General features: G+C 35.6%; 1 pseudogene; it reads right to left on the reverse strand.

Annotated features, from left to right (window-relative positions):
• Positions 1-2308: 2308 nt before the first annotated feature.
• LOC107874473 lies at positions 2309-9847 on the reverse strand (annotated as a pseudogene).
• Between the last annotated feature and the right edge of the window lie 2117 nt (positions 9848-11964).

Raw genomic sequence — 11964 nt, forward strand, 5'->3', positions numbered from 1 at the left:
AAAACATATACGCATGTATATGTTTTATAAATTAGTATATAACTATATATTTAGTGTGTGTATATATTGCAGTATATTTTATTTAAAGTAGTATGTATATATTGAATGATACGTATATATGTGTATATATCTTCTATAGACGTATATATTTAACGTATACATGTGTATATGTTTTATAAATTGGTATATAACTATATATATAGTGTTTTTATATATTGTAGTATATATATATTGTAGTATATTTTATTTAAAGTAGTACGTATATATTGAATGGTAGGTATATATCTGTATACATCTTCTATAGACATATATATTTAATGTATACATGTGTATATGTTTTATAAATTAGTATATAACTATATATATAGTGTGTGTATATATTGTAGTATATGTTTTATTTAGAGTAGTATATATATTTAACTAACGTATAGTTGTATACACGATTACATGTGTAATTGTGTATAAGTATTATGTGTGTATAATTTTTAAATTCTAATGTAGTATATATATAGGGTATATATATTGTTTAACGTATTTAAAATATATATAGGTGGGAATGTAGCTATATATAGTGTATATTAGAGAAAAAACTTATTTTTTAGCGATTTTGACCGGATTTAGGTGGGTTGAACCGGGTTGGGTTAAGTGGGCCGGTTCAGGGTTGTTTTTAAAATTTTTATTGTTGGGCCCAGAATCGGAACAGCCCATTTAACTTAGCCCGGATCCGTACCGGCCCACAAATCGGATAAAAATCACGGGCCGGTTCCGGGTTAATCTGGCCCGACCCACTTGACACCCTTATCTCATACCATAACACAATCATTTAAAGAGTTTTGTTTAGGGGGAGATTTTCTCCCAATAGGTTTTTAAGTTTTTCAAAATTATTTTTAATATGTAGGCCGTTTGACCAAATCATATTAATAACATGTTTTTAGTATTTGTTTTTTATTGTTATCTGATTTATCATCTATATGATTTGCAAACTATAAGCTTTCGCATGACACCCACTTAATTTCAAACCCAATAAATGGTATCAGAGCCAATGATTTAATTGTCCGATGGTTCAGATTGAGGACCTGTGAAGATTAAAGTTGCAATCAATTTGACGATAGTGAAGATATTTTGTAAAAATAAAACTATAAGTAGAGACAATTGTCAATCACATTTTCAACAATTCTGCTGTTAATTATTTAAAAATAAAACTCACTTTTAATCCTACAAATGACTCCAATATTTTTAACTCAAAAGGGTTCATATATTTTGTAACCCAAAAGCTCCATTTTTAAGAATGCAAAACAACAATGATAAGTGATGGTTATGCGAAGATGGAGATTACGCATATGAAGAAGGCAAGTCAAGTTTTCTCAAGTAAATCAAGCCAAAAAAAGGAGATTTGTTAGAGTTTTTGCTCTGATTTTCTTACCAAATTTAAGTTTTACTTTTCTTGTAAGGAAAATAAAAGTAATACCATAATTACTTTTACTTTTCTTCAAAGAAAAATATAAAACTTCTCCATATTTAGCTAACCTCTTTCTTAGAGGAAAGGTTTTGGACCTCTATAAATAGAAGTTCCTCTTCTCATACCACAACACAATAGCATCCACAATGTAGTTATCAAAGAGTATTGTTTGGGGGAGGCTTTCTCTCTCGTTAGCTTTTGTTCTTTTTAATATTAGGTCTTATACATAGGTCAATTGGCCAAATCATAAATAATATAATGCTTTTTAGTTTAGTTTAGTGTCATCTGAATTATCGTCCCTATGATTTGCAACTAATAGCTTCCGCATGACGCCCTCTCGATTTCGAATCCAACATTCAGTTCATAGGAGGGTGGATTAATTAATGACTGCTTTAGATCTATCGATAGAGGAAATAGGTTCCTAAAGAAAGGAAAGCCACCTCCTATTGAACTTTCTTATGTTTATAACTAGCATTCTCAGGGACACCTACAAAAAAAAGTCTATTGGGGAGATCCAACCAGAAAGACTTATTATATTGATTATTCTCCCTCGAAAAAAAGAAGTTCTGGTTTAGGAGGAATAATATCAACCACTTGACGCCCATCCGATGCATCCGTTATGATTATCTCATATCCGTTTGTCTTTTTATACCAATACAGTAGGAAACTACAGTACTATTGCCAATAGAGGACAATATATTTTGCTTTGGTAACTTGTAATTAATCCAAAATAATGAAAGTCCTATACACTTACAAATCCTCTTGTAATATTTAATATCAAATAGCAAAATACTTATACATCAAGAAAACTGTAGTGTACTTGTATCTATTATATATACTATACCCTCTACGCTCTTTCTTTCTGTGTCCCGTTAATCAACGGGACACAACAACAGTATTTGGTGATGAAAAATACATTTTTCGACCTTACATAGTGAATGTCAAGTGTGAACTTCCTCTTCATGTTAGAGTAAATGCTATCAAAACTTCGATGTGATATAAAGTTCCCTAACACAATCTTCTGCATCCCAAAGGAAAGAACCAAAAGCAACAGCTTCCAACACAACCCTTCTCAGACTCGTGAATGAAGTTGAAACTTCCTCGTTACTCTCATCGCCATAAAGCGCAGAGTTGTGCTTCTCAAACACACTTTTCGCCTCTTTGAACTACGGTTTTGTACACATTAGATTTATTTCATTGTCAAGACCTAAGATTGTGTTGCTTCTTCCCCTCGATAAGTGATGCTGGCCGGACTGATGTAGATCCTGTATCACTTCCACGTTCGAGGGGAATACTTTTTTATTTTAACTGCCATGCCCGCGAAAATAAGAGGTTGTTAGGAGTACTTTTACCAAAATACTGTTCCAAATGGAACCTCAACTAGGCCGACTTCAAGAAGTATCCATGAAAACTGAAGAAGCATAAACATGACAGATTTGGAGCTTTTGAACTTGAGTAAGAGGCCTTTTATCTTTCACGTTCAACTTGTCTTCCCATCCCATTTCCTTAACCATTTCGAGTACTTCAATGCTATGTATAGACTCGAGTTCCCAATCTCTATGGGGCCATATCTCGAGCCTCCCATTGTCCGTGCAATTCGAGAGCTTAGGAACCAAATGCATTCCGATTTCAGTGAACTTGTAGACTATTAACATGTATCTATAGCTTTTCGACATTCCAGCCTTCTCAGCTCAGAGATTCTTCTGGCATTTCAACGTATTCAAATATCAGCAAACATTTCAACATATTCAAATACATATCACATCCTACTATTATAATGCAGAAACAAATATATCTTAGGCATTTTCATCCACATAACAATCGGTTCCTATTATTGGAGCATACATCCTATCTTGGAAGATATCTCATGATTGATCTTCCATATCTCAGTATCTCATAGTGATTTAGTTTCTATTTAGGAGAAGATCGCAATTCTTTATTAGTTGATTCTTTCCTTATTTGGTTTGTGTTCTCTTGGATATATACACATACATATCAATGAAATCAAATGAAGCTTTCATACTCTACTCACCTTTATATGGTATCAGAAGGCTCAGTATACTCTAACGAGTACGATTTTTTCTCTCCCACCCACCCTCCAGAAATGGCAGACGCTCCTTGAGTTGTTAATACTGACAACAATGTCAACCCGATGGTTGTTCAATTTAACCCTGCATCCCTATTGCCCATTAAATTACTTGCCAACAACAATTTTGCAACGTAGAAGGCGCAATTTTCCATGCTTATGCATGGTCATAATCTCTATGGTCATCTTGATGGGTCTACACCTTTCCCATCTTGCACTATCACAGTTGGCATAGTCCCTAGTGCCAATCCTGCATTTACCCTTTCGTTTCGACAAGACTAACTCATTCAAAATGCACTTATGGCCTCTGTTGATCCAACAATTGCAACAACTGTTGCAGCGGCTACCTTAACAAAGACAGCCTGGGATGCACCGCACATCGCCTATGCGAACAAGTCCCAAACCAAAATTTTTAGTCTGTGTGATCAACTTATGCGTCTGGCCAATGAATCCCAGTCAGTCACCAAATATTTGCAAATTATTCGATCAATTTTTGATGAATTCTCTACTACTGGTGCTCTGGTCTCCAACTCTGAACTTATTGTCAAGATCTTGAGTGGTTTGGGTCCATAATTTCATGAGATTTCTACTGTAATCTGTGCTCGTGACTCTACTATTACTTATGAAGAACTCTATGAAAAGCTCCTGGATCATGAGCTCTTCCTTTGACATGAAGAGTCAAAAAAAGTTCCCAATCAGATTACTGCTACTGCTGCTACCTCCAATAAGTTTGGTATTTCGAACAATCGCACTAATCGGCGCCCGAGCAATAACAATGGCAACAACCAACAGTGGCGGTCCAATAATCACTTTACTTCACCCTATCCACGGCGATCTTCGACCACCACAAACTCTTCTGATGGGGTTCACTGTCAGTTGTACAACAAACCATATCATGTTGCAAGTGTTTGTCGATAGAAATCTCACAATAACTTTGAGGCAAAATCCAATTATGCTTTAGGATTACAGGCATCAGAAAATCCTTCGATTCTCAATTAGGATTACAGGCATCAGAAAATCCTTAGATTCTCGACTCTAGAGCATCTTATCACATCACTGTCGAACCTCAAAATTTACAGCAATACAATAGGATAGAGCAGGTCTCCATGGGTAATGGTAAAAAAATACCAATAACTCACACTGGTTCATCTCAATTAAATGCATCACATAAATCTTTCAAACTCTCTAACACTCCATGTGCACCTAGCATTAAACCCAATTTACTCTCTATCTCTAAATTTTGTTAAGATAACCTAACCTCTATTGAATTCTTTCCCTTTCATTTTTTTGTTAAGGACTTGGAAACGCGAACTCTGTTGGTACACGATCAGAATAAGAACGGTCTCTATGAGTGGCCAAATTTACCCTCCATGTCTTCTCCTCAATTGCATTTGACTTCCACCAGCACATCCACTTCTACCTGGCATAGTCGGTTGGGTCATCCGAATGTAAGAGTGTTAAATTTTCTTCTGAATAAATTCTCACTACCTTGCTCGCGAGAAAAAATTTCAGTTTGTAATTCTTGTTCCTCGAATAAGGCTCACCGCCATCCTTTTAAACATTTTAGTTTATCAAGTACCAAACCATTTCAAATAATATTTAGTGATTTATGGGGTCTCAATCGATTAACAAAAAATTATACTATTGTATTTTTGTGGATCAGTATACCCGATACACCTAGCTTTACACATTAAAAAATAAAAGTGAGGTTACAAACCTTTTAAAAAACTTTCGAGTATTAATTGAACGTCGTTTTAATATGAAAGTTCTTTCTATCTATACAAATGATGGTGGAGAATATAAAAGTCTTCATCCATACCTAAGATCTCAGGATATTGAACATCTTTTATCCCCTCCATACACTCGCAAAGAGTCGCTCTTGCAGAAAGAGGTCATAGACATATTATTGAGACGGCACACACTTTACTTCATGAAGCTTCACTTTCATCGACTGTCTTTTGGTTGTCAACATGCAATTTATCTGATAAATCGCTTGCCAACCTCACTCTTACAAAACAAATCACCTTTTCAAATGTTGTTTGGTCATAATCCGGATTACAATTCTTTAAAAAAATTTGGGTGTCTCTGTTATCCCTGGCTCAAACCTTATTCAAAAAATAAATTAGAGCCACGATCAACACCATGTGTATATTTAGGATTTTCTTTAGTTCATCATTGTCACCAATGTTTTGATCCAAAATCTTCTAAAATATATTTATCTCGTGATGTGAATTTTTTTGAAAATAATTTTTCTTTTCAAAATATATTTTTAAATATTACTTCAACTTGAAAAGAACTTGCATGGAAACCCAACTGACACTACCACAACAACATCCCCTAATTTTTATTCTCCCATAAGCAGCAAATTACTTAGCCCCATACTTATCCCAAGTTTAGATAGCAGCAATGCTCTCAAAGACACCTTTCCTCTGCCTGCGCTCCAAGTAAATCTGCAAGTTCATGTACCTCTTCTCCTTCTCCTCCTATAAATTGTGTTGTTCCTACTGATCTCCGTGACACCCACTCTTATCCTCCATTGCCTCAATCATCAACTTTTCCAATTGTATACAGTCGCAAAAATAAAACAATGTCATCTGCTAGCCAAAACACCACTGTCGGTCCCTCTACCTCACTTCCGCTACAACCTCTCCCGACCCTGCTTAAGCCACATAACCCCAACAACCTTCTCTTCCTACTCCAAATCGCGTTGTGACCCGTTCACAACACAACATTTACAAAATAAAAACTATTCTTGACTTCATGGCTCACTAATCCCCCTCCATCACCCCGATCAACTTCAAACAAGTTAACTAACACCCAGAGTGGCAAAGAGTAATGAAACATTAATTTGATGCATTATTGAATCATCACACATGGGATTTGGTACCACATGAACCTACAAAAACCATTATTTCTTGCAAATGGTTATATAGGTTAAAAAAAAAGTTGATTGGACAATCGATCGCTACAAGGCCCAACTTATTGCAAAGGGGTTTACACAACATCCTGGAGTTGACTATCATGCCACGTTTAGTCCGGTCATCAAACCAACTATTGTACGTTGGTGCTCTCTATCGCTTTCCAGCAGAATTGGCCCCTACACCAGCTTGATGTTAACAACACGTTCTTGCAAGGTCGTCTAAAAGAAAAAGTGTACACAGTCCAACCTCCAAGTTTTGCATACGACCAGTTTCCTTCTCATATATGTCGTATAAATAAAGAAATATATGGCCTCAAGCAAGCCCCCAGGGCGTGGTACAATGAACTTAGGACATTTCTTCTTTATTTGGGGATGCCTCAGTCTTCATTCACAAAGTCTCAAACAATATTTTGTACGCACTGGTTTATGTAGACGATATCATTATTACAGGGAATCATAACTCAGAGGTAAATTGGGTTATTGCTCGTCTTGCTGGGCATTTTTTCATCAAGGATCTTGGGAATCTAAACTTCTTTCTTAGAGTGGAGGTGCTCCAAACTGTCAAAGGAATCGCTTTTATCACAGTCCAACTACGTCAAGGAAATCCTCTCCAACGAAAACATGAAGGATTGTAATTTAGCCAAAAACCTAATGAGTGCCACTAAAGTGCCTCAACTACATGATGGAGCGGAACCAACTGATGCCACTCGGTACAGGAGTGTTCTTAGAAAACTGCAGTACTTGTCTTTTACTGGTCCAGACATTAGCTTCTCTATGAATAAATTGTCTCAATTTATGCACTCTCCATCTGAAGTGCATTGGAAAACACTCAAACAAGTACTCAGGTATCTCCAAGGAACACTTCAGTTCGCTCTTCACATTTAAAGAGGTAATGATTTCAAGCTACTCATGTACTCTGACATGAATTGGGTTGGAGATGTGAGTGATCGACCTTCCATTACTGGTTACATATTGTTTTTTGGCCAAAATCCTGTGAGCTGGTCTTCCATGAAACAAAGAATAATTGCTCGCTCATCAACTGAAGCAGAGTATCGTGCCGTTGCAAGTGCGCTGGCTGAAACCAACTAGGTGACAAATCTGCTAAAAGAACTGCATGTTTAACTTCCTCAAAGACCAATCATTTACTGTGACAAAGTTGGTGCAACTTATAATTTGTGTGCAAATCCAGTTTTTCATAGCCGCATAAAGCACATTGCTGTAGACTTTCACTTTGTTCGCAAACAAGTTCAGCAGAATCAAGTTCATATTGTGCCTATTCATGCTACAGAACAAATCGCGGATAGTCTAACTAAATCTCCACCCAAGCCAGCCTTTGATAAACACCTATTCAAGCTACGCTTTGCTACACATTGCCTATCTTGAGGGGGGTGTATTGACGCATACATCCTATCTTGTAAGATATCTCATGATTGATCTTTCATATCTCAGTATCACATAGTGAATAAGTTTCTATTTAGGAAAAGATCACAATTATTTGTTAGTTGATTCTTTCCTTATTTGGTTTGTGTTCTCTTGTATATACACACATACATATCAATGAAATCAAATGATGCTTTCATACTCTACTCACCTTTATACCTATGAAGTCTAATGATGTAAATGTAGTTTCTCGTTTCCTCCTACAACCGGAGGCTTTTATCAAGATAGTTTGTATATACAACGAGCAAGTTCAGCTTCCTCAAACGCTACTTGACAATGTGATATAGCAGTAAATATGCTCTTTTTCTACTGGTTTCAGCTCAAAGTAGAGAAGTTTCGCGAAGTATAGTTGACATTATCCTTTCAAGAATTGCATAAGGTTAATATATCTTACTGAGTAACCATAAAATTCAGACACACAAAGGTGAAGAAACTTCATAAATCTAAGGACCTATATAACAGGACTAATGAATGCACTACACACCGAAATTTGCGGGGAAGAAGCATATTAAGTCTTTACCACATCAACAGAACTCTAAAAGAAAGCAATTTTGTTTCTGTTAATAACTTCTACATTATCAGTATGCCTTGTTTTTTGAGGTAAGTAATCTTACTTATTTATAGAAAATTACTTGAAATTATCACATGATATCAGTTAAACTAAGACAAGAGTAAAGTCAAGTTCACCTACAAAAATAGTTCATTCTACATACAAAGTCTCACATCACCACCCATACAATAGAGTAATAGCATGCTATGACTTGTTAATTTGGAGTAGTTGTCAGTTGTCATTATATATAACTTAAATTTTTACAACTTCCACACTATCAGTATGCCTCATTTTTTAGGTTAACAGTATCAATTATTGTGGGCAATTACTTGAAATTATCTTTTACATCAGATCATTGTGCAAAAATCTTTCAATAAGGTAGCTTACGGGTTTAACTCGACAAGAGTAAGGTTAAGTTGACCAACAAAAACAGGTAATTCTACATATTAAGCTATAAATTAAAGCAATAATGTCCTATTAAGTTCACCTACAACAACAACAGTAGGCATTTCTACATATAAGTGATGTGATAATGTAAAAAGTCTTACATTGTTAGCCACTTATAAGTTAAAAGTTAAACTCGATAACAGTAACATTATGTTAGACCTACAATAACATACAATTACATATATAAGCACAACATGACCAACAACTTGATATATAACTTAAAAACTCTTAACGAACCTGTGAAAAACAGCTTCATCAGAGGACACACTAAAAACACTATGAAGCAGTGCATCGTTCCTCAGAAAATCCAACTTAACCAATTCTTTCTCCACAGAAGCATAAAACCCTTCTCTATCATTCTGCATTATTATACCACTCAACTGTTGGGATATGAGTCTTTGTCCCTTCCTATGTGGAAAATAAAGCCCAATTTGGACCAACCCACTTTTTTTCCCATAGGCTCATTCCTATAGGGAATATATATAGATCTTTTTTTAAGGCTTATTCTCTATCACAAAAGAGAGTTTTAGCAGCCATAAAAGAGAGAAAGAGTGCAAATTTTTGCCCAAAAATTCTAGCCACAACTGTCAACTTTAAATTGCGATTTCCACTTTGCTTCTTCTCCGATTGAGCTGATTTTTGGTCCTCTTGTTCCTCACATCTCAATATTTGATTAGAAACTGACGGAGTTGGATTTGGTTTCATGTAGCTCCTGTTCTTCATTCTCGAACAGTAGCTGCATTTTTGGTGTTTGTGTTCCTTTTTATTCTCTAGTTTTGGTGCTATCTTGTTGTGTTGTTGCTCATTGTTTGAAATTTGTTTTGTGGACAATTTTGGAGAATAATATTATAACTCTTGGTGATTATAGTTGAAGTTTGGTCCCGTAGTTTTTTACTCTTCACACCAAAGAGTTTTCCATGTAAATTTGGTGTCTCTTGTGATTGCTTTTATTCTTATCTTATTGTATTTGTGTATTTACTATATTTGCTGCCTATTATCATTGTTTTGCTTAGATTGGTTTTTTTCCTCTTGGTTCAAGTTGAAAGGAAAGGTTTAGACTTGGTATTCTTCCGCTGCTACCCTATCGAGCACTTTGATTGTGCCCTTGCCTTTCCCAACAAGTGGTATCAAAGCATTTGTTGTTATTGATTGTTGATTTGAATGATGGAGGCAAATATGAGCGAGATAGTGTGTTTGAATGGTAGTAACTATCATACTTGGAAAGAAAAGATGAAAGAACTTCTCTTTATCAAGAAAATACATTTATCTATGTTTGAGTCTACTAAACCTCGATCCATGACAGATGAGAATTGAGAATTTGAGAACCTACATATTTGTGTCTGTATTAGACAATGGATTGAAGATAATGTTAGAAATCATATTGTGAATGAGACACATGTTAGAAGTTTGTGGAACAAGCTCGAGACACTTTATGCTTCAAAGACTGGCAATAACAAGTTGTTCCTACTTAAGCAATTGATGAATATCAGGTATAAAAAGAGCAGTTCAATTTCTGATCATTTAAATAATTTTTAGGATGTCCTTGGCTAGCTGTCCGGAATGGGTGTAAAGTTCGATGAAGAAATTCGGGGACTTTGGCTTCTTAATACTCTGCCTGACTCTTGGGAAACTCTCTGAGTTTCTTTGACTAATTCTGCTCTCGGTGGTGTTGTAACTATGAAATATGTTAAGCGTGATGTCTTGAATGAAGATATGAGATGAAGATCTCAGGCCTCATCTTCTTTATCTTCGCACTCTGATGTTTTGGTTACTGAAGAGAGAGGGAGAAACAAGTCCAGAGGTTCGAATGATAGAGATAAAAGTAGAAGCAAGTCGAGGTTCGAATTCAATAATGTTATATGTGACTATTGTAAAAAAAAAGGGTATATCATGAAATAATGTTACAAATATAAGAGAGATATGAGATGACAAAAGAATGAAGGCGATAATGAAAATCGTATTGCAGTTGTTGCTAATGATGATCTTATTATTTCTTATGGTGAGAATGCCATTAATCTTATTCGTGATGAGTCTAGCTGGTTTGTGGATTCTAGTGCTACTTCTCATGTTACGCCAAAGAAGAAATTATTTTCTTCTTATACTCCAGGTAATTTTGGGATGTTGAAAATGGGCAATAATGATGAAGTTAAAGTACTTGGCATTGGCACTGTTTGTTTGAAAAGTAACAATGGTTCCAAACTAGTTTTCAATAATGTCAAGCATGTTCCAGATGTTTGCCTGAATTTGATTTCGATAGGGAACCTTGATGATGAGGGTTATGTTAACACCCTTGGTGCTGGTTAGTGGAAGTTTACTAGAGGTTCGATGATTGTGGCTCTAGTTGACAAGTTGTCTAACTTGTATGTATTTCAGGCTCTAATTCTAGAGGCTTGATAAACTTGACGGAGAATGATACTTCATTAGAGTTATGGCATAGAAGGTTGAGTCACATGAGTGAGAAGGGGATTGATAGTTTGGTTAAGAAAAATTTGTTTTCTGGAGTGAAACAAGCAAAGTTGAAGAAGTGTGTTTATTGCTTAGCCGGTAAACAGAAAAAAGTTTCTTTTCAGAGTTATCCGCCTTCAAGCAAGCTTGATTTGCTGGAGTTGATGCATTCTGATTTGTGTGGTCCTTTTAAAGTAAGGTTATCATGGTAGTGCACTTTACTTTGTGACTTTTATTGATGATTATTCTCACAAACTCTGGGTATTTTCTTTGAAATCCAAGGATCAAGTACTTGATGTGTTCAAGGATTTTCAAGCCTTGGTTGGGAGACATATAGGGAAGAAATTAAAATGCATCCACTCAGATAATAGTGGTGAGTATATTGGTCCTTTTGATAGATATTGCAGAGAGCAGGGTATTCGGCATCAGAAAACTCATCCAAAAACTCCTCAGTTGAATGGTTTAGCAGAGATGATGAACAGAACTCTAGTTGAGAGGGTTAGATGTATGCTTTCATATGCTAAGCTGCCAGATTCCTTTTGGGCAGAGGCACTTAATACTGTTGTTTATGTTATCAATTTATCTCTTACTATTGCTTTGAATGGTGATGTCCCTGA

This window comes from Capsicum annuum, chromosome 6 (genome assembly GCF_002878395.1).
Source record: "Capsicum annuum cultivar UCD-10X-F1 chromosome 6, UCD10Xv1.1, whole genome shotgun sequence".
In the NCBI taxonomy this organism is placed as follows: domain Eukaryota; kingdom Viridiplantae; phylum Streptophyta; class Magnoliopsida; order Solanales; family Solanaceae; genus Capsicum; species Capsicum annuum.